Source organism: Lipophrys pholis (assembly GCF_963383615.2).
Source record: "Lipophrys pholis genome assembly, chromosome: 1".
NCBI classification, from domain to species: domain Eukaryota; kingdom Metazoa; phylum Chordata; class Actinopteri; order Blenniiformes; family Blenniidae; genus Lipophrys; species Lipophrys pholis.
The window spans coordinates 35,902,320-35,917,809 of NC_137635.1; the positions used below are offsets into that span (position 1 = coordinate 35,902,320).

Consider the following 15,490-nt stretch of genomic DNA (forward strand, 5'->3'; position numbering starts at 1 on the left):
CTCAAAAAGTAATGTGTAACTATTTAGTACCGTAGGGTGTAGACGTAGCCGCAAAGAGCAAATGTTGTTTTCACACAGCCACATTTGAAGTTCCTCTGCGGTCGTTGAAAAGTGTAATTTAAAGAAATCCACTGCGATGGTTGATTGAATGTGACAAGCAGATTCAGAGGTGAAAAGTCTAGAGAAGCTGCAGCAGTCCTGAAGTGCAGCATAAAATCGGCTCAGGATTTTTCTGATGCCTGGAACTATGAAACTTTTTTTTTTTTACAAAGCAAATGTTCTTACATGAGCTATTGCTGTCCTCCAACCGAATGCAGACATAATCCATAAAGTATTAATGACGTTTGTTGCCTTTTAATGGCAGTCAGACTTATTGTTCCATTAATTCTTCAGCGCTTCTACCAAATGTTGATTCCACCATTTCTACAATGCATGTTCTTTGTACATGTGCACGATGCCCTTCTCAGTTTTTGCCCTTTATAAATTAATTGCATTTTTTATTGGCTACTTCAGCGGCTCCAAATTTAGTCTCTTATCTCTTGGCCAGGAGGTCTTTTCATTTTCAAGAATTCTGCTGGAAACGACTTGCGTTGTAAATACATGTTCTCATAGCCACCACATGTTACAGCTGTAAGTCAAATAGAAACATTGGAATCTCAAGTTCAAATTTGAATGCAGACGCTCAATGGTAATCATGTTCTAAAAGGGTTTTAATTTATTCCTCAACACTGATTAATTGAATGCAAATGCTCCAGCCATTCCCTGTGTTAAACGCCAATTAATTAGCTGACAGCATTGGATGGGATAATTAATACAGCCGGGGGTCACAGCGTGTTACCACAGGAGTTGGGGGGGAGGGGGGGGGGGGGGGGGTGCTCGGGGTTGGGCGCGACACAGACCTGCATGCTCTGTAGCCACCTGCAGTCGGAGGGAGCAAAACACATGTGCACTAAAGGCCTAATGAGACATTGAGGTGTGATACCAAATGTCTGTCTCCAGGCCTTGTTTTCAATATTTCACAAAGAAGCGCAGTGGTAGACTGCAGTGACCACTCGTGTGCTACATGAGAGAAATGCTGGGTGGATAAATAATGACCCCTCTGATTTGCGGTGGAGCATGCTTCTCTGTCAAAGTCTTTGGAGTCTGACTTGTTTGTTCGAGAGGTAGGTGAATTGCATCGAGAATCCACCGCCTATTCTGGTTTGGCCTTTATTCCCCATCACGCCGGCCTCCACCAATGTCTGCAGGCACATAGACGCACGGGTAACTCTTAACGCCTTGGTCCTCGGTCTGAAGCTGAGCGAGAGAGGCAAAATCTCTCATGGGTCATGCATATTATGCATTTTATTCCTTTTCTTTTATTCCCTTTGGAGGGCAGTGAGTCCAGGTCTTACTGCTCTGTTTTTCTTTTTTCTTTCATGCCAGTATGTAAAACACTGCGTTGTGTGTGTGTGCATGTTTTCTGCTCTGTCATCTTCTAAGAGAATATTCTTAGATTCAGATTCTTTTGCATTATGTGTATGCTGTTTTTGTAGGTTGGACATATTAGTGATATATATATATATTTTGATACCTTCAGGGGATGGACCTCTGTTGGATACAAGCATGGCCAAGCAAGTGTGCAACCAAGTTAACTTGAAGAAATGCACATATTTAGGGACATTTAAAAAAAAATTAAAAAGAAATAATAAAATAAATGAAACTAACTCTTCAGCAAGTTCACTTAATGATTTTTTTCTCATTTATTGTCTCACCAAGTCTCACCTGGTCTGACGGACTTGGCTTCGTTCAATACGGGTTTATGTGAGCAGACACACACACACACACACACACACACAGTTTCTTTACATTGGAGACAGCTTTATTTACTCATAACATCAAACAGTCCACGTAGTTAGATTTTAATTAGGCTAAGAAAGAGTTTTCGATGCAAAGTGTGTTGTCAGCTGTCTATTTAACACATGGGGTTTATTTATAGAAAGTGGGGGGACCTCGGAGGGCAATGCTTAAATCCAGCCGAACAGGCTTTTGAGGCAGGCAGAGTGGCAGTGATTCATAGTTCAACCCAGAGTCCCTCTTTCCCCAAGTCCCTCATAATTAAAGTCGAAGCATATGGCCTTGTGACCACGCAAGCACAGAGGTATCCGCTGAACTTTTCTGCCGTCTTATTTTGAATCGCTGGCAACGACGGGTCCCCTCAGCCTTCCTTCGGAGCAGTGAAGATGAAAAGCGTGTCACCTTGAGATGTCACAAGCCGCATCTGCCAACCTAATTACCGCATTTGGGGGGGGCTTATTGATAATTTCTTTGGCAGCGTGCTTTGTTAGAGGTTAGATGTATTTGTCAGAAAAATGCTGCGCTTGAATCAGCTCAGGAATCTGTGCTCAAAGCTTTCCCTTTTTGACCAGATCACTGGATTAAAAAGTTGTGTGTGCTATTGAGATGGAAAGTGGCTGAACCTTTTGACTTTTCAAATTGCGTTTTTTTTCTGTGGTCATTTTCAACATTAAGGTTGTCTTGTATGTAGGTATGAGGTTGATGTAGAAGAAAAAAAAAAGTCAACATATGAATTGAATATCTAAGTTCTTTCAATAGATCATCAAGAAAATGTTGAAGCAGCCAGCAGCCATTCATCTGTCTTTCTTGCTGTGGATATATACAGTAGCTTAGGGACACAAGGTGTCGGACCTAATCCCAGTTTATTTGATAAAACAGGCACACAATTCTAAGGGGTCAGCACAGGCAGGTTACACCCCTGACAATTGCACATACTCACTAGTTACTGGAGTACCAAGAGAAAACCTTCACATGGCAAATATACATACTACCCACGAAAACACCTGAACTCAAACCGGTAAAAAAGTATGTGAACAAGAATATAGCTGCTTTACAGCGCAACAGAGGTTCCTCTTGCAATATGCTGTTAACTCCATACTGTAACTGGAGCATACAAATCTTCCTGGACATGACTTAGACATATTATAAAACACCCCTGTGATGATTGAAGTCGTAGTTGTAGCAGTGCAACCTGAACATAACCTCCAGATACAGTGTGCGGTGTAAATCAATCTGAAAGTTGTAGTACTAATATGATCCCAAAACCAAGACAGGTTTGTAGTTTTTGTTATATCTCACACAAGTTTCCAGGTCTAGTATGGTGGCAGAAAAAAAAGGCAGAACATGTTGGATCCCACAGTGCAGAGAAGAAGAGAGAGCGTATTCAGGAAACAGGTGTGAGTGTCCATCTTTTGTGAGCAGTTAGAGCTTTGGACATGGTCTCAATGTGACTTCAGAGGTCACTAAAGACATTTTCTGCTTGAGCCCAGTCCATACCAAAAGTAATGGATTAGTTGTAAGAGTTTTGTAGAGACTTCCTACCTGAAAGAAGAGGAACATGAGTGGAGAAGGTCTGTATTATGATGATTCACCACTATATACATTTTTTTATTTCATTTTTTTTCCCACTGAAGTATGAAAAACCTCTGGCCTCGTCTCTAACCTCACCACCCCAGCAGTGTCTACTCTTGGTTCTGACGGCCAGCATTTTGTTCTCATTTTGTCAAGAGAAAGAAAGAAATCGCGGCTTTGGTGTATTACATTGAGTTTCCTATTAGACAACAGAATGAGTCTGCGGGATAAATCCTGATGTTTGCCCCTCAGTTTTTTTTTTTTGTTTTTTTTTACTTCCTCCCCCTCACTGTCTTTTTCCCCCTCTCCTCCCCACTAAATCATTCATTCCCTGACTTATCCAAGAGTGAAATAGAGCACAGGCCAGCCTAGTTAATGGGGTTCTATGAGCCATAAGATTACTTTCCTACCTGAGCTCATTCCTATGAATCTTCCTTAGAGAAGCGACTAAAATAACAAACCTCTTGCCACCGTAAGCCAAAGTTACAGAGGGGACTGTTTAGTCAGTAGGCTGTGGTTTCCATCAGTTCCCAGTCTCACACTGTCGAGCATCAGCAAGTAGCACTTGTCTGATATTCTCTGCCCTGCTTCCCGTCGGGTCAGAGTCACATATGTTAACAAGAGAAGTCAATTTAAATTCCTCAAGCAGTTTAATTGGCGCTGGAACAAAAGATGTTAGGCTGTTTTTTTTTGTTTTTTTTTGTTCCCCTCTTTCAGCTTTTTTTTTTTCCTTTCTTTTTCTCAGTGGAAATCAGAAGTGATATTGACTTTTTTTGCTGACATATTTCTCTCCCAGTTGGATAACAACCAGCACCTTTGCTATTCAAACTGTTCATTGTGTTTGGCCTTTGTAGCTCGCGTTTCCCGGACTGTTTCTGTGATTTGTCCAATGAGGCATGGATGAAAGTCGGCTTTTTCAATGCTGTATTACAATTATACAACAGTATTAACGGTTTGACCGTGTAACTGGTTCTTGCCCTCCATATGGGGGGTCACTATCATTCTTGTTCAGCGTTGTAAGTCGCATGCACCACTTACAAGTTGTTTGAATTGGATTTAAATGGGTATTTAGAACAATAAACGGCCGTTAGAAAGGCAAATAGATGTTTTTTTTTCAGCTTTAGTGTTCTTTATATGCCACATTAACCCATTTACGCATCAATGGAAACGCAGCTACCGTTCAAGGAAGTCACCTTCCACTGAAAGCAATCTGGGGTTTAGTGTTTTATCCAAGAACATATTGGCACGTGAGACAAAATTGGCAACCTTGCGATCCGAGGATGATCTGCTCTGTTTGAGCCAAAAGTCTCCAGTGTTTTACAAAAAGCACTACCACTGGGAAAATGGCTTTTTGTTGAAGCTGGCAACTCTAGGCAAACATATTGATTTTTGAATGGCAACACCAATGTCTGATGGGTTGGATTCAGTTTTGCTCACAACCAGAACTTTATTTGTTACATTTATGTCTTTAATGGCTTTTTTTTTAAGGCCACTCTATTCAAATTGAATCAACACGAAATATCAAGATAGAATAGAATCGTATTTAAGAAAGTTATACTGATAAAATTAAGACACCAGTATCAATGAAATATATTACAATTAAACTCCAGAGTGCAAGAAGTGCAGATATTGCATCAGAAGGAACCCCTTTCACCAAATAGAGTAAGTGCATGTATCAAGCCAGTGTTTACACATTTTCTTTAAAGCCCCCATAAGGTTGTCTCACACAGTCCTCCACACAGTGAAATGAACCCCACAGAATAGAAACATATTAACTTTGACTTCAATGAATAAATCCCATCTGCGTTCTAATGGAAGTACATTTTTCTTTTTCTACATATGAAATTTGGTCAATCCCCCCCCCCCCCCCACCCCCCCCCCCCCCCCCCCTCCTTGTGTTGCCCACAGTTGTGTTTTACAAATGAAGCAAAATCACTGGATCATGTCACTCATGAAATCTGACAAGAGAAAAAAAAAACACAGAGCAAAAGATTTTGGGAGGCAGAAATAATAAGCTTTGCTCTATCTTTTGATAAACTCATTTAAAGCCATGGTTTCTAACCCTTTTTGCTTGGAGCCTGCTTACATTTCCTCCGATAAAGGCTGCAGACCCCCCCCCCCCCCCCCTTCCAAATAAAAACAATAGGCAGTTTCCCAGGTCTGCTCTAGATTTTACAGATTGCCTTATCTTGGATGTTTCATCTCTGTCTTTTTGTAAAGACAAAAAAAAAAAAAAACTGACAGGCAAGCAAAGATAGATCACAGGGCAAAAAACTCCAATAGTTGGGAATTGAACTCTGGCCTTCGTTGTGGGGTTCAGTTCCCCCTGGACTGCTGCACACGGCCTCTCCCAGAGCTGCAATATTGATCAATTTGATTTTGATTTATGTAACTGCTATACACTGAGAGTCCAATACTGCCCCACTTAGATGAGTTTCTAAATAAAAATTGTAGGTACAATCATTTTGTTTTATCAAAGCTCCCCCAAAAGCCCTTGTTATGATTTAATTATATCAACTGATAAATCTCTAAGGACAAGTAATATCTATTGATTTTCTGTACAAGGTGTCTGCTAACTGAAATAGATTATTTGTTCTTATGCAACTGTAACTTGCACAATAAGTCACCTCTACCTCTCCCGGTACATTGCCTGACTTCACTGATAGGTGCTTGACCGTGTAATAAATGGCTTCTATAAGTAGATTCCACCCTCTGACTCTACCATGAAGCCCAAGACACATGGAAGATGACAGTTTCAATAAACCTTTCCAGCGTTAAAGGTTTCTACCAGCTGCGCAGCAACAACAGGCGACACGACGAGTGCATCCTCCCACCTTTCTACCTCCTGCTCACCAACAGAAGCCGCTCAGGCATTGTGAGGACTTTAGAAGACTTTTTATTATCAATTTTTTTTTAAGTGCAGCTTAACAGTAGTTTAGACCCTGATGTCTAATTTTAGTCTTCTCTGCCCCACCTTGAAGTCCTGATCAAGACTTGGCAACTGGTTGTATTAGGTTTTTTTTTCTGTCTCTTCCTCCGTTCTACATCAGCCATTGTTGCTGCCCTAATTGGTTCTATTTCTGTTGTGAGATCTTTGGAATGAAACTGCAGCTCAGATTCACAGCTCTCCTTATAACACTGGGATTTGTCTTTTTTCACATCTTTCATTTTTTGGGGGGGTCTTCGGCTCCTTTTGTGTTACTTCATGTTTAAATGACTGACCCATCTGTGAATCGGTACAACCAGAAAGAAAAATATATATGGTTTTTAAGATTTTGTAGTTTGTTCTTATCTTTAAGATGCTGCTCTGTGATAATTTATTATTGCCATTTGTAACAGAGTTAGCCATAATGACACCCCCACTATCACCTCCACCACCCTGCATTTCATCAGCATTTATATCGTTTTTTTGTTTTTTTTTATCAAGTGTTAAAGCTGAGATAAAAAGTCTTTTAAACAACGGCAGACACTTCCCTGTAGATAACCATGTTTAGCCATTTTCTTCTCAGGTGGTGTTTAAGTGCAGAAATATGGCTTCCAGTTGTTTTCCTTTGGTGTCATTTCTTCGAACCGGATGCTGCAAAAATAGCTAAACACTATGCTTTGTAAAGCTGCAATAATCCTTCACTGACAAGACTACGTAAAATACACACCTTATGGACTTGATGCGACAAAAATAATTATTTGGAGAAAAGGTTGAAAATAGCAGAGACCGTAATGAACTGAAAGTTTCACTGAAATGTTATCAATTTTGAAAATGACATATTTTCTGAAGGTTGAGGGCACAATGTACATTCCAACTCGAATTACAAATCTGTACTGCCACCTATGATCAAAACACACAACCTATTCAACTGGATACTTTTGCACTTATAAAACTGACAGTTCCCTTTTTCATTTGCACAAAAGGACTAAATCTGCATCTGCAATCAATATTGTTTTTTTTTTTTTTTCCTTTCTTTTACCGTTATTAGAGGAAATCACTCGTGTTTGCAGGTGCAGGAATCAGTCAAGCAACTTCTTCACCGGCGACCTTTTACATACACAGAATATAATATCTTAAACACATGTTGAAGCATGCGTGATCCGGTGATCAAATGTTCCTGCAGCAAGCTGCATATCGATTCAATGTCATGTTTGATGTTCCCTTTGATTCCGTTGTGCATTTCTTCTGCATTATGTAAATAGGATAACTGCACCGTTTTACAAAAGGGAGACTCAACATTAACTGCAATTCAGCCTGATGCAACACAAGATAAAACATTCATATCATTGTGTTGGATGGCGACTAAATAATGAGTCATGTCGATAAAAAATTGGTCTAAATTGTCTAAAGTTACCATGTAGGGAAGTTAACGTGGCGGTGATGTGGAGTCACTTCAGCTGCAGTCTGTTCCTCCACCCGGCTTTTTACAGGACTGAAAGTGAGCCCGACTGTTACTCGGTAATAAGGTGTCAATTAATCACATCAGCAATTAGATGCATCTTTTTTTACTCTAGTTATAACAATATCATGGATTGGTTCACATCAATGATGAGGCAAATATATATATATATATATATATATATATATATATATATATATATATATATATATATATATATATATATATATATATATATAAATACTTTTACTACTGATTCAATTGTTTCAACACAGAGAATGCCCCCACCAAACCACTGAAGTTATTCTGCAAGCACTTTCTACATTCTGGTGATTTTATATTCTTTGATTTGGTTCTTTGACTAAAGGGCATTTATTTCTACATTCCTATTTTATGAGCAGCAACAAAAAAAAAAAAAAAAACAACAACACAATTTTCATTATTGTTATAAAAGCCAGAGAATTTAAGGTTGGGTAGAGATTCTACAAGACCACAGGTAAAAAAACAAAAAAACATAGGTGGCATATTCACTTTAACACCCTCTTTCAAGTTGTTGGACACCACGCCGTCAGAAAGTTCTGCCTAGATAATGTGTCACGAAAGAGCTTCAAGATAAAGATAAAGAAAAAGACTCTTTTCTCACAGCCCAGGGAGAAAATGTCTGTTTTTGTGGTGTATGTTTAGACATTTATCAGTTATTGTTGGTCTCATTAGTGACACCTGGTACGAGTAGTGACAGAAATGGTAATATCCAGATTGTGTTGAGTGCAGTAACTTACATCATAGTATGTTTCTTCTCCAGTCAGATCGTTCCATTTGAACTTGCTGTCTCTCTTTCTCTACATGTAGGAGACGAGACAGTCTGTTGATTTTCAGTGTTTTTCCTCCTTTGTCTGTGTGTTTACAAAAATATGCATAATGCCGAGCTGACCAGTTTTTGCGCCAGTCGCGGCACAATAATATGACATGTCTTACATAATAGAAAATGCTCGAGTTACAGCGTCTCAGTTCCGGCATTAGATCGATTTTAGTGAGCTTCCTCCTTTGATCCCATTACGGCGTCAGCTGAAGCACTTTGAGCAGAGCGGCACAGAAGCACAGTCAGAGCCACAGTGCTCTGGCAGATGTATTCTCTCTGCCATCCGCTCAGCTGCTTTAGTGCAATTTATATTTATTTGCTTTTTTTTTTTTTTCTTTTGTGGTGACAATTTTACAACTTGTATTTTCTTTTACAAAGGGAATCATCCTTCGTATACATCGGCAGCCCTGACCACGTTGCATCTCTGAAGGCGCTCTGGCACCGGCTGCATGCACGGGGATGCTGAACTTGGGATGTTTGCAAAGTGAAGTTCAGTCAAATTAATCATTCTGTCAGACAATGAGAGCAGAGCACCCCAGGGCTAAAAGGGAGACAAGGCCTTTCAGCAAGAAGAAGAATACGCTGCGCTGCTGTATATGTTTTGGGCTTGTTATTCATTTTCACTAAGGGAGGCGGGGGGATTGGGATGGGGAGGTTATGTAGTGGTGTGCTCATGCTTTCGCCGGTGCCGGGGAATATATCTATCGTACCGGGGAGCCATTTCCCATAAGAGGGGATAAATGGATGTAGCTGAAGGTGAGGACAATGCAGGAACATCACATTTAGAGGCTTATTCATCAAGTTCATAGGTGGTGTCACGGCTCTGCCAAATGTTGCGTTTTCACAGCAGCCTTGTAAAGGAAGCGTTAGTGGCCTTGCACGCATTCCGAACACTGATCATACTTCAGATCTAATTTGTGTCTCCCTCTTAGCGCTCCAAACACACAGTCGTGGTTGCACCAGCTCCTCTGCTTCCGTACTCTGGTTTGGAGGGTTTTCATTTACGGTCATTACGATTATTTACGATCAGGGTCACCTAAATCTCATCTTTAATTTCCAATCAAGCGGTCTAATTATTTTACTTGTTCTGAATTTACCTTAAAATCCATATTTTGTATCAGTGTGCTTTTTAAAAAAAATTGAAGTCCCTTAGACCTTGCTACATATATATGTAATGCAAGTCTAAAATTCAACTTTTATGTTTGTAATAAGCATGCCAGTCATTATCTTTAGGAAGTCAGAAATACCGGTACTCAAATCCACCTTAATAACATTTTTTTTAAATATCTGTATTTGATTCATTTGATATAAAATATTGTTTGGAGTGGTCAGAAAACTAGATTATTCACCATTCGCTCAGATTTTTGTTTTCATTTTTATTAAAGCCATTAAAGTGATACTATGAAGTGCCATTTTGGTTCCCTTATGAGCAACACTGTGAAAATGCAGGTAAATTATCGACCTTGTGTCTTGATCTTTTGAATTCCATCCAGGCTCTTATAAACTATAGGCTACAGAATACACATAAAAAAATTTAATTTCTTTTTTAAATCATAAAGGATGAATTAAAATGGTTATCAGGATACTTGATTTAATTGAAATCAAAGCAGTACACTATGAAATGCAAGTAGGTTATTAAAGGAATAATCAGAAGGTCATTCTTTAGTGTTGATGGGGGACAAAATGCAGGTTTGAGCTCACATGCAACAGAATGTTTATGAGACGATCTTCTTTTGCTTTGATCCATGCTCGGTTCTTTGAAAAATCTTTGTGACGTAGGTATACACTGGAGACGGCTCTGTAGAGCTCACAAATATACCTGCAATATATGAAGGAGTGCAGTCATTTGTGAAACAGGATGTCAACCTCATATATGATGTGCGCCCAAGTCGTCTTTGTAAATTGCCTCGGTGAAATTGGTCCCCTGTTGCGTTGAAGGGTTGTATGAAATGATCCAGTCACATCCAAACAACGCCAGTGAGAAGCATTTATGTAAGTGACACCTATGTCTAAATGTCAAAATGCCATACATAACAAGACAGAGCAATGACACGACTGACCTAATAGTTACTGTCGTTAGTTCCATTTCCAGGTAATCGGTTTTAACCAACTTTATTTCAAAATTGCTTTCTATATTTATTTCAACTTTTATTTTTTGATCTCATCTGGCTATAATTCAAGCGATAACTGCGAACATAATTGTGGATCTGAGTATTACGATTGAATACTATCAGTATAGATTCAATCTAATGTGACATTGAATAAGCATAGTGTGCAGCGTTATAAGACAAAAATACTACAAATATTTCCTTATTGACAGATGAGACGCCCCCTTGATATTGTAGTTAACAGTTAGGAGTTAAGATGACTCGGATCTTGATATTGTGTTTGTAATTGTCCCTTGGTCAGTGAATAGGTAAACAAAGGGTATAGTCATTTTATAATCACACAAACAACAAAGAGCTCAGCAGATACATATGTCTACATAGTATCATTAATCATGTGTGTGTGCGTGTGCGTGTGTGTGCGTGTGCGTGTGTGTTTGTGTGTGTGTTAGTGTGCGTGTGTGTGTTTGTGTGTGTGTGTGTGTGTGTGTGTGTGTTTGTGTGTGTGTGTGTGTGTGTGTGTGCGTGTGTGTGTCATGAGTGGTTTCACTTTTGATTAAATGTTGTTTAATTCAAAGGTAACTTGACATTGCATATGTTAACCTTCAAATGCAAGAATTACACTAAACCTGTGGCCTAATTTCAAATGTTACAATTGATGTTGGAAAAACATAGAATGCACAGTGGAAATGTTGAATATAGTCACAAGTTATTAAAAAAAGCAGTTATTCAAACATCGGGAAGCTATTTAAACAGAAAAGAAAAAAAGAAAAAAACATTTGCAAGCTTTTTAAAGGTTTTGCGTACTGGGTTGGGCGTCTTTGGTCTTTAGAGCTGTCTTCATTCTTCACAACATAGATTCATCAAGGTGCCAGAAACAATCATGAGAGACTTTGAGATGCTCAGAGATCCTGCAATTGCTGCAGATTGTTCCGCTGCACTTCCATGATGGGAATGTCCCATTCCACCACATCTCACAGGTGCTATGTTGATGGACATCTGGTGACTGTGGGTGCTGTCGGAGTACCAGCAGCAACCTGGAGCATTGATAATGTAGGACAGATCCACACTTCAGCGTTGTTCACTTCAAATTTCTGACCCACCATCTAAATGTAGCAGCATGAAACAAGACCGCGCAACCTTTTTCCATTCTTCTGTTGTCTAATTGTGGCCAGCCTGTGTGATCTATATTTGCAGTTGCTCGTTCTTAGCTGACAGGTGTGCTCTTATACTGCTGGAGACCATCAGCTTCAAGGTTCCACCTGCTGTATGGTCACAGATTGTCTTCTGCATGCCTTTGTTATAACGAGTGGTTATTTCAGTCACAGTCTGGCCGTCTTTGTCTGAAATTTCCCATCAACGAGGCATTTTGGCCCAGACAACTGGATATTTTCTCTTTTTCAGACCATTCTATGTAAGTCCTTGAGATGGTCGGGCATCCTGGGGTAGATTAGCAGTTTTTGAAATATTCAGACCAGTCTGTCCGGAATCAACAACCATGCTGTGTTCAAGGTCGTCTTGATCATGTCTGTATGCCTGAATACATTGATTTCCTGCGAGATTCAACGCTGGATTCAGCATCGGTTCCCTCTCTGGAAAGTGGTGAGCTACCATGTTGAGCACCCGGACTGAGAACGTGTTCAGTCTTCTTCCACCCTGCTGTGGTGGATTTGTAATAAGAGTGAATCCAGCTTCTGTCTTTCTCTCAGGCAAACTAAACCTTTTTTTAAGGGCAGAATGGTTTGTTTGTGGTTGTTTGTATTTTTGATGATGCAAACAATATTTTCAGAACTTCACTCCAGTGTCCCGGTTGCCCACTGTGGCGTCTCTCACTTCATTACTCCTCTTTCCACAAACCTAAATCAGTGCAAAACCATGAAAACAAAGGCCATTCAGAATGTTTTGAGACCAAGTGTCATGATGCAACCAAATTTTATTGACATTTTTTTTTTTTTTTTTGTAAAGCAGCCCATTTCAAGTATACTTAATAGTTTGTCCTAGTTTAGGAGCACCCGCATATTAAAGCCATTTACTGAAGTACTTATTTTTAGCCTTGTAACCTGCTTTGGTATGATTTAAAAAAAAAATTTTAACTTCAGGAACTATTTCCATTTGTCAAACATTTTGTCAGTTAATTAAAAGAGTGTTATGGTTTACTGACTAATTCCTAAATATTGGCCTTGTTGCAATTGGTGATATGAAATATAGTCCCTGTGTAGTCTTCCTTGAACAGAAATAAAATTCCTCGTCAGAAAGGCGCTGGGCTGTGACAGTGTTCCGACCAATCTCCATTCAAAAACTCTGCATCACAAATTCTTCATGGTGGTTACTGATACGTCTTCATTTCTGCTGCGCCAGCCTTCACCACATCGTTTACGTCATTCACCATCTGTCATTCGCCTCTCACCTTTTCACACCGAGGTTGCACTTTTGTAGCTCTCACCTTTTGTTTCCACCATCTTCATTTATCTCTGCTGTATGCACCCAGTGAAGTCTGTCGTATGAGTGTGTGCGTGCGCGTGCACACACACACACACACACACACACACACACACACACACACACCCGGATCCTCTCTTTTCCTTTCTTCTCCTTCACCGTCTTCCATGGTCCAGGTTGCAGAATATGGTTTCTGTCCCCAGCGCTCTCCTGATTCCTTCTGGATGTGCTTGTGAACACGGAGGGGGCAGTGATAGTGATGTATGGTTGTAATCCCGCCGCTGCAGCATGACACGGCTGTCAGTTGCCATGGGAGACCACATGATTTATACTCTGCAGCTCTGTTTATGGTCCCATATAAGTGATGTTAAAGGCCCAATCCTGCACTTTTATGCAGAAATAACAGGGTCACGTCACTGGTTAGATAGGCATGCTAGACATGGGGGTTAAAATATAGTAATCGGATCATTAAATAAATGGGACAAGCCAGCAGCAAGTGGCCATGGTGCTTATCAGACAGACCCATGAAGTCTGTTCAGCAAGTCCTTGGTTTGATACCTAGCAATTCTGACTGCATGTCATTCGCCCCCCCCCCCCCATTTCCTGCCAGTCTCCACTGTTACTATTGAATAAATCATATTGTGCCTTCAAAAATAATCCTTTTCTTATTTACTTCAATCCTCGAAGGAGTAGACTGAAATTATTTATTCACATCACGTCTTGTTCACTAAGAATCGGTGTGCCGTCACTTCATGCTCTATCTATAATGGATCACTTAAAAAAGAGGCTGATTGGTCCTTTAACTGTTAGTTGTCTAAGCGCAGCTCGGTGAGTGATGAATGTCTCACCCTGCTCTCGTGTGCCATTCCAGGCTCATTTACATGTCTATATGTTGTGCTTTATCTGGCTTTGACTATTCGCCGCGGGAGATAAGATGGCAGGTCGTTGGTCAGAGAAGTACGGAGTGTGCGTAACATTTGAAGGACCGTGTGGCGCATCAAATTGAAAAACATCCGCGTATGGGTGATTTCTTGAGGCAGACGAGATGGGCATTATTGATTTGAGCAGGGGAAGCGTTGCTAAATGAGACAAAATCAATAAAGATAATATACGGGGCAGTAAAGGAACACTGCGTTAAAGCAAGATGAGAAATATGAAGGCGTGTTTGTAATGTTGCTACCGACGCACAGAAGGGATGGTTGTGCATACAGTAGATCTGCAGTGATTTAGGAACTCCACCAATAAATACTAAGTTATTATGATGAAATAGTTTTACTTAGTTTTCATAGTTGCAGCTTGAAAGCAATTTAACTAATTTAAGTCCACTATTGTAATTTGCTAATTGGAGCCTCAATTAAATATTTTGGTGTTTTTGCAGTATTCCAGTGTTTCTAATTGAGGTTGAAAATCTTCAAGCTAAAAGCTCAGTGGTGATTTCAACGTAGAGGAAAAAAAGAAACGTGTCCATGTGTAGAAGCAGTCTAATTAACGCTAACAAGGTAGAAGTCATTCACTAATGAAAGCATTTTATATCTGTTAAATGTGCAATACAGGGAGCCAGAGACATAACCATCAATGTTTTTTTAATTAGGTTTTTTTTTTATTTATTTATTTATTTTTTAGTGTTCTTGTTGAATGTCCTATTTTTGGTTGTTTTCAGTTGCTAAATGCACAGGAGTTCACACACAGTATGTCTGTTTAAATCTGAACTCAAATGTAATTAATGGAGCAGGTAAAAACGCACATATTTGCACAGTCATTCCAAAACATTAGCTGTTTTATTCAAGTTATATTTTACACAAGCGACCGGCATTTCATTATCGTTCTGCTGCTTTTGGTCGTCACCTGGCCAAAGTGCTTGGTATGCCGCTATCATAAAAGCACAGAGGATTTGATAGGGTATTAGCCTTGGACCGGGTTAACGCGGCTTGTCCAAATGTCACTGGTGATGAAGTCGCTGGCTTTTGCCCCTCTTCTTGATATATTGGCAGAACATAATTTACAGTCTGTTTCACTTTTGTCATTCACATTCATTTTGAAGAAACTCTCCAAACCACCAACATCGCTCGTGCTCTCTTGCTTACCTGCGGGTGAAGATGCTGAAGCGTGACGTCACGTAATACTGACCAGGTTGTGTTGGGGGATCTTTTTCCGAATACAAGTACTTTTTTCCCAGTATCGGACTCGATACTGGTGTCGGTATTGGTGCATCCCTTTGATTTAATCTAGCTGTGTTTCAGGGACTGAAAAAAATGTGTTTAAATTTGAGACTTGAGGAGGAGAGTTAAGATGTT

At 39.9% G+C, this 15,490-nt stretch overlaps 1 protein-coding gene across 3 annotated transcripts in view; it reads left to right on the plus strand.

The window, feature by feature from the left end:
* astn1 (astrotactin 1) overlaps window positions 1-15,490 on the plus strand; it is a gene marked incomplete at its 3' end in the record, with an annotated part of 367,742 nt that overhangs the window by 205,962 nt on the left and 146,290 nt on the right. The gene's annotated exons all lie outside the window — the stretch shown is intronic.